The sequence below is a fragment of the Zalophus californianus genome, chromosome 14 (assembly GCF_009762305.2).
Source record: "Zalophus californianus isolate mZalCal1 chromosome 14, mZalCal1.pri.v2, whole genome shotgun sequence".
Lineage (NCBI taxonomy): Eukaryota > Metazoa > Chordata > Mammalia > Carnivora > Otariidae > Zalophus > Zalophus californianus.
Genome location: NC_045608.1, coordinates 26,695,696 through 26,709,927, shown reverse-complemented (window position 1 = coordinate 26,709,927; position 14,232 = coordinate 26,695,696).

The window sequence follows — 14,232 nt, the reverse complement described above, 5'->3', positions numbered from 1 at the left end:
ACCTGGAGGGCTGAATGAGGTCGGGTCTGCAGACTGGGCGCCAAGGCTCTGGTCCTGGCCTACAGCCAGCCCGGACCTGTTGGGAGAGACTGAGGAAGGGGCATGGAGAGGACCCCGGAGGCATCTGGACCCTGGGAGGGTGCCTCTGGGAATTGGGCAGAACGAGCCTGCGAACCTTAGAAAAGGGTCTTTGCGCACCGAAGTCCCAGCACTCGGCGTAAGGATTAGGGCTGGAAGGCGGCCCTGCCTCAGTGAGCAGCTTGAAGACCCCCGTCTTTTACCTTGTATTTTGGTTCCCCAGTGGAGTGCCCAGGGGTCTGCAGCAGGCCTGCTCTGAGACATATTTTGTAGAGAGAGCAGGTTCCCAGCCTTCTCCCCTAAGGCATCAGAAGCCTGAAAGAAGTAATTACCTCTTAATAGATGTTTGCCATGTGCCAGGCACCCTGTCAAGGGCTTGCTGTGCCTTATTTCCTCCTAAGAATCCTGCTGGAGGTTCCACACACACCCTTCCTTTTCTCATGTCTAACCCATATCGTTTTCTCCTACTGGAACATTCTTCTTAACTTCATTAACCTTCATTAAGGTTATTGTTATATATATATTGTTCATTCCAAAACCCTGAATGTAGACCATTCATGTACACTTCCTAGAATAAAAATATTTGTAGGTAGTGCCTCTGGTGCATTCTCTGATGATTCTGCACTAAATAAGACTGCTTCAAAATAGAACAGGTGCTTGGACATAGGGGTGCACTGATCCACCCTATGGTGATTTACTGAGAATCATGTGTACATGTGTGCATTTCTGGGCATCCTTAATAGTGTGGTCAACAGGGTGAGTTAAAAAGGAATCACTCTCTCATTCATTCCTTCATTCATTTCGTGAAGAAGATGCTTTCCTTTTTTCCTGCACCCCAGCTGTGGCCTTGGCAGCACAAGGATCTGGGCTTGAGGCAGGACTGCAGTCAGGGATCAGAGAGCAGATTAGCAGGGAGGCCACTCCCTCACCCCGAGTGGGGGAGAAAAGTCAGTGGAGGCACCTTCACCCCCATCTTGAGTCCTCAGACATGTGCTTCCCTCCTCTCAGCTCTAGAATTAGGTTGCATAGACTCTGCTGCTCACAGGATTAGGGACCAGGATCAGGACACTCCTTACTGCCCTGGCTGCTTTTTGTGGGTCTGGGCGTCTATGTTAGAACCATGACCCCTGGGTTTTGTCTTGGTTTCTTGCTGGCTTTAGAGGTTCTGAATCACTGTGTTTCACCTTGGGCGAAGTTATAGAAGGACCCTTCTTGAGTACCTGTCCTGCTCTTTGCACCCAAGAGATGTTCCTTCTATGGGCATCCTCGTGGTAACCTTCCAGAGAGCAGCTTCGTGGTAACCTCTTGCAAACCGCACCGCAACTAAAATCATTTGCAGCAGTTGAGGCTGAGCACCCTCCTCTGACCTTAGCCCTTACCCAGGACTCCCTCTCCTCCACCAAAATAAATCCAACTTCAAAAGTCTGCAGGTGTAATGTATATTGTCTTCACAGGGGACAGAGGAGAGGTTCCCAGGGTAATGGCAGTGAAACCTCTTACTTTCCATGAGCCAATCTCTCCTTCAGCCTGGACATGCTCCTTTATTAGCAGAAGCCATTCACACCTCTAGCTTCTCCCAATAGAAACTCCAAATTAGGGATACCTGGGTGGCTCAGTCTGTTAAGGTCTGCCTTCGGCTCAGGTCATGATCCCAGGGTCCTGGGATCAAGTCCCACATCGGGCTCCCTGCTTGGCTGGGAGTCTGCTTCTCCCTCTGCTGCTCTGTGTGTGTGTCAAATACATAAAATCTTTGGGGGGAAAAAAACTCCAAATGACCTCCCTGTTCAGCACCAGCGGGAGCCCCTCGGATCCCCCCTCTCCAGTTGAGGTGGGTGTTGTAAGTAGCATGCATTTTACCTGCCACACTGATTTTCTCAGGACCTTAAGTTCCAATGCAGCTTTTCCTCCCACTTTCTGGCCCAAAGCCTATGGGTCTCTGCCCAGCAAGACCTGGAGGGCAGGGAGAACTAAGGTCTTTGATTCCCCCCCTTGGACTTATCAAATTTCAGGCACTTTTCCTAATCCAGGTGCCTTGGGGTTTCAGGCACCAACTGTGTCATGAACTTGGCACAGGATCAAGGTTGGGGAGCTCCTGATGGAAAAGAGGCTTCAAGTAGACATTTGGTATATAAGGCAAAAAAAAAAAAAAAAAAAAAAAAGCCTGAAAACCAGTGGGGAAAAAGATGATTTATTGATGCTATTATTAAAATTGGTTCTCCATAGGGAGAAAAATTATGGTGGACTCTGTACCATACAGCATTAAGAAAGAAACCCAAGTGGGATTAAAATAAAACTATAAAGATAATGAGTAATCTGCAGGAGAACTTTTTTTCTGTAATCTGGAGGTGCTGCTTGACCATGGCACTAAGCAGAGGGGAAGCAAATCAGTGAATATTAAACTAAAATTTTCTATTCAAAAAGTTAAAAGAGACAACTGTAAATGCTGGATTATAAACTGGGACAAGATATTTACAAGGCAGGTGATTAAGTTCTGGGAAATGAGAAAACCACCAATCAAGAGAAGGAAAAGGGGTCTCACGGAAACATACACAGACATGTATATACATGGGCAGCTCCCAGAAGGTTAAGAGGTAAAGGCCAAATGCATGCCTTCATGGTAATAACAATGCTGAAAATTAGAGAAAAAAAATCTATGAAGGTGGCAGACATTAGGAAGACCTGATGACGTGGGTGGCAATGGAATGATGTGCAACATTCTGGGAGCAATCTGTCAGTATGAGTGAAACGAGCTGTCCCTCCATTCCTTCTAGTTGGCAGCTCCTCTCTCATGTGGGGCTCTGCTGGGCATGTTCCCTGTCCCTCCCTTCCCCCGTTTTGTGGGGAGATGTGAGGTGCATGTGACCACAGAGTTGGTCAGTCTCCAGGGCAGCAAGAATCACAGCAGAATCACTGAGGAGCTTTAGACATTATGAAAGCCTGAGCCCACCCTCGATGGTTCTTATTCCTTTGGTTTGGGAGGAGTTCAGAGAACAGAATGACTTCTGGAAATGCTTTCCTGAAGTTTAGCCTACAGACAAGTGCATGAAACACAAGTGTACAGCTTGATGAGCTCTCACCAAGGGAACTCTCCTGTGTGACTAACACCCAGATAAAGAATTAGAACACAGGTGCCTGGGTGGCTCAGTTGGTTAAGCGGCTGCCTTCGGCTCAGGTCATGATCCTGGAGTCCCGGGATCGAGTCCCACATCGGGCTCCCTGCTCAGCAGGGAGTCTGCTTCTCCTTCTGACCCAACCCCCTCTCATGCTCTCTCTCTCTCTCTCTCCTTCTCTCTCTCAAATAAATAAAATAAAATCTTAAAAAATAAATAAAAGAACTAGAACACAACCACTGCTCCGTTTCTTAGGCAACAGATTTTTAAAAGAAACTCCCAGTTGATTCTAACAAGCAGTAAGTACGATTTCCAGAAGTATCACACAGGGCAGGGGTTTCCAAACTTTGTGGCGTCTTGGAATCACTGGAGAACTTTAAAAAACATTGATGCCTGGCTTCAACCCCCAGATGTTCTGGTTTAGTAGGTATGGGTGAGACCCAGTCATCCAGTTAATGGAGTGCTATGCAGCCATAAACAGAGAGAGATCTCTACATGTACTGTAGAGTAAAAAAAAAAAAAAAAAGTGACAGATTGGGCACTGCATAACAATAACACTGATGCAAATTTAAAATACTCATAAAACCGTGGTCGCCTGGGTGGCTCAGTCGGTTAAGCGTCTGCCTTTGGCTCAGGTCATGATCCCGGAGTCCTGGGATTGAGTCCCACATCGGGCTCCCGGCTCATCAGGGAGCCTGCTTCTCCCTCTGACCCTCTCCCCTCTCATGCTGTTTCTCTCTCTCTCTCAAATAAATAAATAAAATCTTAAATAAAATAAAATACTCATAAAACCAGTATCATTTTCTTTTTTTAGAGAGAGGGAGAGAGCCCACTCGAGCAGGGGTGGAGGGGCAGACGGAGAGAGAGAATCTTAAGCCCCAACTCAGGGATCGATCTCACAACTCTGAGATCATGACCTGAGCCAAAATCAAGAGTCGGATGCTTAACTGACTGAGCCACCCAGGTTCCCCTTTTTTCTTAAGATATATATGTGAGCAAGAGAAAGGTAGCTAGGTCCTGACAGCTGGGAGCCTGCCTGGTCCTATCAGCCAGGTCTTGGGCTGCTGGGAGTTGGCCTGGCCCCCCAGCTCCGGTGAACATAAGCAATTTCACAGAACACCAGCCTCAGACAAGGCCAGTGATGGATCAAGACAAAACAAGACCATGCCAGAGTCATATCTGAACACAGACAAAACATGAGATGTTGTTCAAACCACAAAATGACCAAACACCCACCACCTTGGGTGGCTCCTATGAGTGACTGCTGTTTCTCTACTGGCTACAGCTTCATACCTGTTCTACGCTCCTCCTCTTAGGTTAGAATTAGGACACTCTTCAATGATAGAATCACCCTGTCTTCCTGACAGCATCCAACCACCCAGCAAAGCCCTGCTTCCTTGAATCCTCTCCAAAATTCCCCAAAGCAAACCCAAATCCTAGAATTCTTTCCTAACACCCTCTTACTGAGCCACCCCACCGCTTCCCAGGATATCCAGTATCCGACACTGCAACAAGTCCATAAATCCAACCCTGTCTGGCTACAGGTGTATCCTGGAGGTCTTTGTCTGGAGAACATTGACAAGTACATAGGATCATAAATCTAATTGTATTGAACCACAGTTATCAGGATATTAGAATGAACAAATCTATGAGATTGTAGCAGCAGGTCTAATCTGATAACCACCAGAATTTAACTGTAGTGATAATTGTAAACTACATTTGCAAGTTGGTCAACAACTATAACATGATGTGAAAGTAACTGCGATTTCTCTTGGCGATAAATAGGTATTGCCAAGACTGCGGTGGTCTCGTGCTTATATTCTCCACAGAAGGAACTGCTAAATTTTAGTGAGAGGCGAGTTGTAATAAAAGTATACAATTTAACCCCCGCAAGTTCACAACCCACAGAATTCTACCCCAAGCCCGGTTAAAGCCCTGTGCTGGAGCTCGCTCATCTTTGACCGGCAGGGGGCGCTGTGCAGCTGTCCTGAAGAGAACACCTGGTGGGCGCCTCCTACCAGGGGACCTCTCAGGGGACTCTAAGGTAGGTGAACCAACATAGTCTTCACTGGGGTGTGACTGATCGCAGCTGTGCCCTGCCAGGACCAACGGGGTCCTAATGGGACCAGGCGCCCCTGCCCTGCTGTCCCCCACCCCGGCCCTGAGGTGGCTTCAGGAGGCCAAGCCCCGCCCCCAGCCCATGCTCAGACTGGCCAATCAGGAAGCAGCATCTTTCTGCGTCTCCGCACCCCCCCACGTAGGTGTTAGCAGGTATTAGAGGGACCTGAGAGACCAGCCTCTGCTGTGGGCTCAGGGCCAGCGCTCTGTGGTACCTCCACCGTGGCCTGACCCCTCTCCTCACCTTCCTCTCTGCCCAGGTGACCTGCTGATGGGGTCTCAGTAAACAGCAGCTGGGCTTCTCTCCTGCCTTCCTCTGTGTTCAGTGTGGCTTTCAGCTCAGGAGGACTATTCTCTGTGTCTCCCTCCCTCCAGGGTCCTGGACCCAGTCAGTGCTGACCCAGCCAGGCTCGGTGATGGAGGTTCTGAGACACGTGGTCACCATCTACTTAATAAAATCAGAGCTTGACACAGAGTTTGGCACAGTACTCAGTATTGGAGGAACCATCCACAACATGTACAAAATGGAACTCGGATGGATCAAAACCTAAATGTAAGAGCTAAAGCTATAAACTCTTAGAAGGAAACATAGAAGCAAATCTTTGTGGCCTTAAATATATTTCTTAAACAGGACACCAAAACCACAAACAACAACAAGACAGATAAATGGGGTTCATGAAAACTAAAACCCGTGTGCATCAGAGGACACTGTCAAGAAAGTGAAAATAAAATTCACAGAATGGGAGAGAATATTTGCAAATCTGGTAAGAGTCTATTGTCTAGCGTATGAAAAGAACCCCCAGAACCCAACAATAAAAAGACAAACAACACGATTTAAAAGTGGGCAAAGGACTTGCATAAACAGTTCTCCAAAGAAGATATCCAAATGACCAACAAGCACATGAAGAGATGCTCAACATCATTAGCCATTTCACAAGATGTCGCTTCTTCCCCAGTAGGATGGCAGAGTCAAAAAGTTAGACAATAACAAAGGTGAATGAGGTTGTGGAGAAATCGGAACCCTTGTGCATTGCTGGTGGGAACATTAGATGGTGAGGAATTCTACACTATGTGGATTTTATCTCAATTTAAAATAATTGATTTCTACATCTTCCCCTTAACTAAATGAGAAATGTAGCCCACTCACATGCCAGTCATGATGGTATTTCTCCCAAAAGTGTTTCTTCCTGCCGAACTAGGTGTCAACATTTCTGAGGCCTTTATGACGGAGACTGATTCTATTATGCTATAATATTATGCTCCCTAATTCATAAAATTTGGCTGGATATAGAATGCTAGGCTTAACTTCTCCCCCATTCATTACATTGAAAATATTTCTCTATTTTTTTCTTGCATACGGAGGTGTGTGTGCAGTCAGCCTGATTCTTGTTCCTTTGTAGGTGATCTTTTTCTCTCTTGAAATTTTTAGACTTTATTCTTTTTTTAACCCTTAATTTTACTATATGTCTTGGTGCGGGGTTTTTCTTATCTCTTCATGGGCCATTTCAAGCTGAGGTCTTTCATGTTTCTTTAATTTTGGTACATTTATCTTCTACTGTTTCCTCAAATGTTTATTTCTCTTGGGCTTTTCCTCTCCTTTTATATCTCTTACTTGCACTTCAGCTGCCCATCCAACGGCTTGAGATCACTCTAGAATCCTTTTTCTTACTCAACAATCCATCCCTCACCACGTCGTACTAGTGCATCCCACAAAAGACAAATATGGTTACAGTTATTTGGAAAAACCTATCTTCTGGAAGACCCAGCATTTTTTTCTCCTCAACCTGACATGGGGAGTTCATTTTATAGAAAAGCAACAGCAAGAGAATGGCACAGACAGCTCTACTATGTCTAAAGTATGCATGTAAAAATGATTAATTGCTCATAATAGCAACACTGAAGCACTGAAAGATACCAAAGTACTTTCTGAATCCAAAAAGTACTAGATTGTACTCATTATGGTTTTATTTTTTTAATTTTTAAAAAAGATTTTATTCATTTATTTGAGAGAGGTAGAGAGCATGAGTGGGGGGCGGGGGCAGAGAGGCAGAGGAAGAGGGAGAGAAGCAGACTCTCCCCTGAGAGCAGAGAGCCCGACGCGGGGCTCGATCCCAGGACCCTGAGATCATGACCTGAGTGGAAGGCAGATGCTTAACCGACTGAGCCACCCCGGCACCCCTCATTATGGTTTTAATGTCCTTCTATGTCTCAAAGTTTTAATACACCAACGTTTGGGAAACCAGATAACCAGAACATTCAACATCCAAGTCTTCTGGCAATACATAAACTTACCCATACTCGTCTGGTATTTTGCCACACAAATATTTTAAAATTCCAATTCCTTGGTTAAGTGATGTATTGCTTGAATTCATTAAATATGTTTAGACTTCTCTATGAAACAAAGTTAAATGTGCAATTAAATTAGTAAAAAAGTGCTCACTGTGGTCTTATGGAACATTAATCTTCTGACAAAAATGTTTATTAATGTACTCTGTACATTAGTAATATTGCCTTTTTAATTTAAATGTTCCCTTCTATTTTATAACCAGTTTTGGGGGAAGGAGGGAGGTAAAAAAATCTATGCCCTTGTAATTCTTACAGATTCTTCTCTTTTTCTCTTTCTTAGCTTAAATTCAGTACAAACTTTATTGGTATCTTAAGCTTTGTGCGTATACTTACTCCAAAATAAGAGCAGTTCTTCAGAGATCCAGATTTTTTAATTTTTTAACATTTTAATTAATTTATTTATTTATTAATTTATTAAGAAGGCTCCACACCCAGTGTGGAGCCCAGTGCGGGGCCTGAACCCATGACCCTGAGATCAAAACCTGAGCTGAGATCAAGAGTTGGACACTTAGGGGCTCCTGGGTGGCTCAGTCAGTTACGCATCTGCCTTGAGCTCAGGTCATTATCCTGGGGTCCTGGGATTGAACTCAGCGGGGAGTCTGTTTCTCCCTCTCCCTCTGACCCTCCCCCCTGCTTGTGCTCTCGTTAGCTCTCTCTGTCTCCCTCAAATAAATAAATAAAAAAATCTTCGGGGAAAAAAAAAAGAGTTGGACCTTAATGCTTAACCCACTGAACAACCCAGGTGCCCTGAGACCCAGCTTTTTTTAAAAAAAAACTTTTTTTGGATATATAATTGACCTATTATATTAGTTTTGTGTGTACAACATACTGGTTCAATGCTTGCATATATTGTGAGATGATCACAGTAAGTCTAGGTTATATCCATCACCCCACCTAGTTATGAATTTTTTTCTTGTGATGAGAACTTTTAAGATCTACTCTCTTAGCAACTTGCAAATATATAGTATCATCAACTGTAGTCACCACGCCGTGCCAGCTTTCTTCTTAGAGCTCAGCACTGTTTGAAGCGATTACTTGAATTTTTAAGTTGCAAAAATTGTAACAGTACATTTGGAATTGTCTTTAAAATGTTGGCAAATAATGAAATATAATTGTGAAGGGCACCTGGGTGGCTCAGTTGGTTAAACGGCTGCCTTGGGCTCAGGTCATGATCCCAGGGTCCTGGGATCGAGCCCCGCGTCGGGCTCCCCGCTCTCAGTGGGGAGTCTGCTTCTCCTTCTCCCTCTCTCCCTGCACGTTCTCACTCTCTCAAATGAATGAATGAATGAATGAATGAATAAATAAATAAATAAATAAATAAATAAATAAAATCTAGAAAAAAAAGAAATGTAATTGTGCAATGTATATGAAACTTCAGCTTTAAGATTTTCTCTAAAATGATCAATACTGAATAAAGAATAGCAAAGTATTGTTTTTAAAGAAAAGCCTTGGGGGACCTGGCTAGCTCAGTCGGAAGAGCATGCAACTCTTGATCTCAGGGTCATGCGTTTGAGCCCCACAGTGGGTACAGAAATTACATAAAATAAATAAATAAAATTTAAATAAATAAATATAATAAAAACTTAAAAAGCCTTCACTTGGGTTAAAATACAAGAGTGATGAATATGATCAAACTTCTTTGAAAAATAACTATGAATATTGCAATTCCATATGAGGAGAACATAAGGATGTTAATATTATAAAATGTATTTTTGTTCTTTTCATAGCATTGATGAGAAGCAGATAGTTTGCGACCAGTTGATCCAGGATGCCTCCTTGCAGGCATCATTAGAATCTGCACGGATTGCATGCTCTGAGCAATACCCCTGGCTTCAAAGACCCAGTTGCATTTCATGGCAAGACTTAGTGTCTCAGACTCAGTCTGGCAGCTTTGAACTTGTAAACCCTCTTTGGAGTTTCTCCCAGCCCTCTGAGATGGGGTCTTTTATCTCTGGACAGACAGGTGATACCTGAGCAGCAGCAGCTGGGTATGGTGTCAAGGAAGGGGGTAAAAGTTCTTTTTCTAGCATAAGGCCAGGAAAATGCTGCTCCTGGTGAGGATGAGAGCCCTTGCTGAGGATTTCCTCGTTCTTCTTCCTTCTCCAAAGAAACCTTGTCAGCCTCTCTGCAAATGGCTTCTTCATAGCCAGGATTCCTTCCAAACCGTGGGTCATAATATAGAGCAGTTTAACTTTCTCCACCACCACCACCACCACCACCACATCAAAGAGTCTTTCTGCATCTCAGCTATAAGATAGACTTCTGAGGGTTGTGCTCCCCATTTGCAGCATTGACAAATATTCTATAATTATCTTCTGGTGTTCTGATCCCTGTGCCCTCCAGGGAAACTGGCGGTCTCCAGGGCTATGTCTGATTCCTTCTTTCCATTCCCTAAAAAATAATGCTGTGGGTGGGGTTTTTTTCCTGTATTTTTGTGGACTTTCTTTGGTTCAGTGTTGTGGGAAAAGTAGTTAGTGAAGATTCATCTTCATCTCCTGAACTGCCATCCTCACGATGATGCAAGTGTAAGAGATGCTCAGGATCATTCTCTTGACCCTGCCTTTGACCTTGCACTGTGATATCTCCTTGTAAAAACTTTCCTGAGCAAGGGAGCCCATAGTCTCATCTGAGATATGAGCTTTTTCCTCTCCATATGTGACCCTCCCTCTGGCTTACTGTCAAGTTCACCCATCAGGTTTTCTTGTCTCTCCAGCTCTCCCAGCCGGGCCCGGCATTCTTCATCCATAAGCAAATCATCCTTGGACTTTAAGTCATCTTCAAAATGTGAAGTTTTGGGTTTCAAATGAGGTTTGTGTGCAATTTGGGGTTTTCTTTTCAATACAGAGTTGTTTTGAATATGTTCTCTTATCTCAAAAAGATCACCTGCCCCCTCTTGAAAATTAAAAAAAAAAAAGATCGCCTGCCCCCACGCCCTGTCCTGCAAATCCACTGTGAATCCAACTTCAGATTCAAAGTTTTTCATGGCTTTTTAAAAGTCATCCAGTGCTTTCCTTACATGTTCCTTCCCGTGTTCTACTAGACCCACTATTTGTTTTGCAGAGCATGGACAAAACCTCTTGCCCCCAAGGAAGACAGTGATTTTGTTGATTAGCTTGTTAGCCTTCCCGGAACAAAGGCCAGAAGCTCAGAAGACAAAGCCAAGTTCTTGGATGGTGTCTATTCGTTGCCAATGTGAGATTCGCTCTGGCAACTAGAGCCCCTCCTTTCCTGTTCTTGGAGCTTCACAGCCTGTGGGGCATCCCAGCTGCCTGGAGGTGGCCAGAGAGGCTGGCTAGGGGGTGGACACCCGGGCTCCATGGCTTCTGCTTCTGGGTGTGTGCGGTGCTCATCTCTGTTGGTTCTCTAGGCCCCAGACACATTGGCTTCTTCTATCTCCAAACACTCACCCCATTCTCCGGAAACAGGCCTTCCCACATGCCCACATCTCTGCCTGGTACATACACCTGCACAAATTGTGGAGCTGGATCTTGCTACCCTTGGGTATCACTCTATTTTTCCCTTCTCAGGGGGACTTTGATGAATCCTACTCCATAATGGGCTCCCAGATATTCTCTCTCCGGACACTTCCTAAAATATGTAGTTGTAATTACACTTGACCTTTGAACAACGTGGGGGTTAGGGGCACTGGCACCCCACACAGTTGAAAATCTGCGTATAACTTCTGAGTCCCTCAAAATTTAAGTGCCAACATCCTACTGTTGACCGGAAGCCTTACCAATAACATGAACAGTCACTTAACACGTATTTTGTATACTACATGTATTATACACTATATTCTTACAATAGAGTAAGCTAGACAAAAGAAAAGTTTTTTGTTTTTTCTTAAGATTTTGTTTATTTATTTTGACACACAGAGAGACACAGTGTGAGAAGGAACACAAGCAGGGGGAGCGGGAGAGGGAGAAGCAGGCTTCCCGTGGAGCAGGGAGCCCGATGTGGGGCTCGATCCCAGGACCCCGGGATAATGACCTGAGCCGAAGGCAGACGCTTAACAACTGAGCCACCCAAGCACCCCCAAAAGAAATGGTTTTTAAGAAAATTACAAGGAAGAGAAAATAAATTTATAGTACTGTGCTGTATTTTTTTTAAAAAAAGAAAATCCACGTATGGGGCGCCTGGGTGGCTGTCAGTTAAGCATCTGCCTTTGGCTCAAGTCGGGATCTTGGGGTCCTGGGATGGAGCACCCCCCAGGCTCCCTGAGCAATGGGGAAGTCTGCTTCCCTCTCTCCCTCTGTCCTTCCTCTCCCCCCCCCGTTTGTGCTCCTCTCTCCCTTCTCTCAAATATATAAATAAAATCTTTGAAAAAATCCACATATCGGTGGACCCACACAGTTCAAACCAGAGTCGTTCAAGGGTCAACTGTATTTACTTAAGATTCCCTACTAGACTCTAAGTTCCATGGGGATAGGGACCACGGATATTCACGTGGCTGCTCTTAACCAAAGACTCGCAAAGAACGGCCTGTGTGGAAGAAGAGGTCATATTAAAAGCCCAAATCCCGGGCGCCTGGGTGGCTCAGTTGTTTAAGCGACTGCCTTCGGCTCAGGTCATGATCCTGGAGTCCCGGGATCGAGTCCCACCTCGGGACTCCCTGCTCAGCAGGGAGTCTGCTTCTCCCTCTGACCCTCCCCCCTCTTGTGCTCTCTCCCTCTCTCAAATAAATAAATAATACTAACAAATCTTTAAAAAAGATAAAAAATAAAAACCCAAATCCCAATTTCTTCTAAAATGTCAGTAAATGAGGCTTCCCTAGTTAGGACCACCAGCCTGTGATGTTGTGATTTATGATAAGAAATCTATACTTGATCTTCTTCCAGTTCCTGGCACAGAGCTCCTGAAACTTTTGGAGTTTCCTTCCTTCCTTCCTTCCTTCCTACCTTCCTTCCTTCCTTCCTTCCTTCCTTCCTTCCTTCCTTCCTTCCTTTTCTTTCTTTCTTTCTTTCTTTCTTTCTTTCTTTCTTTCTTTCTTTCTTTCTTTCTTTCTTTCTTTCTTTCTTTCTTTCTTTCTTCCTTCCTTCCTTCCTTCCTTCCTTCCTTCCTTCCTTTCTTCCTTCCTTCCTTCCTTCCTAGGAAATAGAAGTATATTGAATATACCGCAAGGGAGCTGAGGGCAGGACAGCAAAGGAGAGACCATCTGCCTGGAGTTTCTTAAGTGATGAGAGCTCTAGAGGTGTCTTTGGCTATTCATAATAAGCCCCCAGATGACCACTTTGTAATTGCGGGGTGTGTAGGCACATTGCTGGTGGGCAACCCCTCCTGCTTCCTTTCCTGCCCTGGAAGAGGATTTCTTTCATTTCAGCTGGGAGGTCTCTGGGTCCCCACGGTCAGCATGACCCAGAAGACCTTCAGCACAGACACCAGAAGGAGCCGCTGGCAGACTGCCAGTCCCACGGGGAACTAAGTCACAGCCAGATTTCCTGCCCTCTGCCCTGGAAATTATTGAGGTGTGGCTCACCTTGCAGCCCCTTCTAGAATTAAACATGTGTTCTCTTCTCAGTGGCTGGTTCTCCTTATGCCTTTTGAGGAGAAACAGAAGCTCTGATGATACACCCCCTGGAGTGACCCCTTTTCTTTTTTTCTTTTCTTTCTTTTACCTCCACCAGAAGAGAGACCTTGCCTGAGAGGGCGCCTGGGTGGCTCAGTCGGTTAAGCATCTGCCTTGGGCTCAGGTCGTGATCCCACGTCAGGCTCCCTGCTCAGTGGGGAGTCTGCTCCTCCCTCACCCTCTGTCTCCTGCTTGTGCATTCTCTCTCTCTCTCTCTCAAATAAATAAATCTTAAAAAAAAAAGCCTCCTAAGAGCTGAGGACCCACTTCACTTCCTGGGCTTCTCTCTATGGCTGTGTGAGAAAGTTCTAGAATGAGATGAGGAGAGAAGGGATGATGAGGTGTGATGGTTGATCTCATGTATCAGTTGGACTCGTCAAAGGATGCCCAGACTCAACGTTATTTCTATGTGTGTCTGTGAAGGTGTCTCTAAGTGAGATCAGCATTTGAACCAGTGTACTCAGTAAAGCAGGAGGCCGTCCCCCATGTGGGTGGGCATCTTCCAGTCCATCGAGGGCCTGAATAGAACAGAAAGGGGGAGGAAGACAGGATTGGTCCCTTTCTGCTTCCTGTCTGCCTGCTAAGCTGGGACATTGGTCTTCTCCTGCCCTTGGACCGGGCTTTACACCACCGGCTCCCCTGGTTCTCAGGCCTTTGGACTCAGACTGAGTTACACCACTGTCTTTCCCAGGTCTGCAAGATGGCAGGTTGTGGATTGCTGGGTGCACGATTTTGCAGACGTCTGGCAGATCGTGGGGCTTCTCAGTCTCCATATATATATATTCTGTTTCTCTGGAGAACCCTGATTAACGTAAGGACATCAGTCTTCATCTGAGCATCCTGACAGCCTCTGGCTGCACAACCTGCAGGGCTTTGTGGGCAGCACGGAGCAGAGAGTAGGCCTCAGGCCTTCCGGACGTGCTTGGTGATGGGGTCAAACGCAGGTGGGGCAGGGATGGGACATACAGAACCTCTGCAGGTGCAGGGACTGGCCAAGGAGTGGGCTGAGGACCA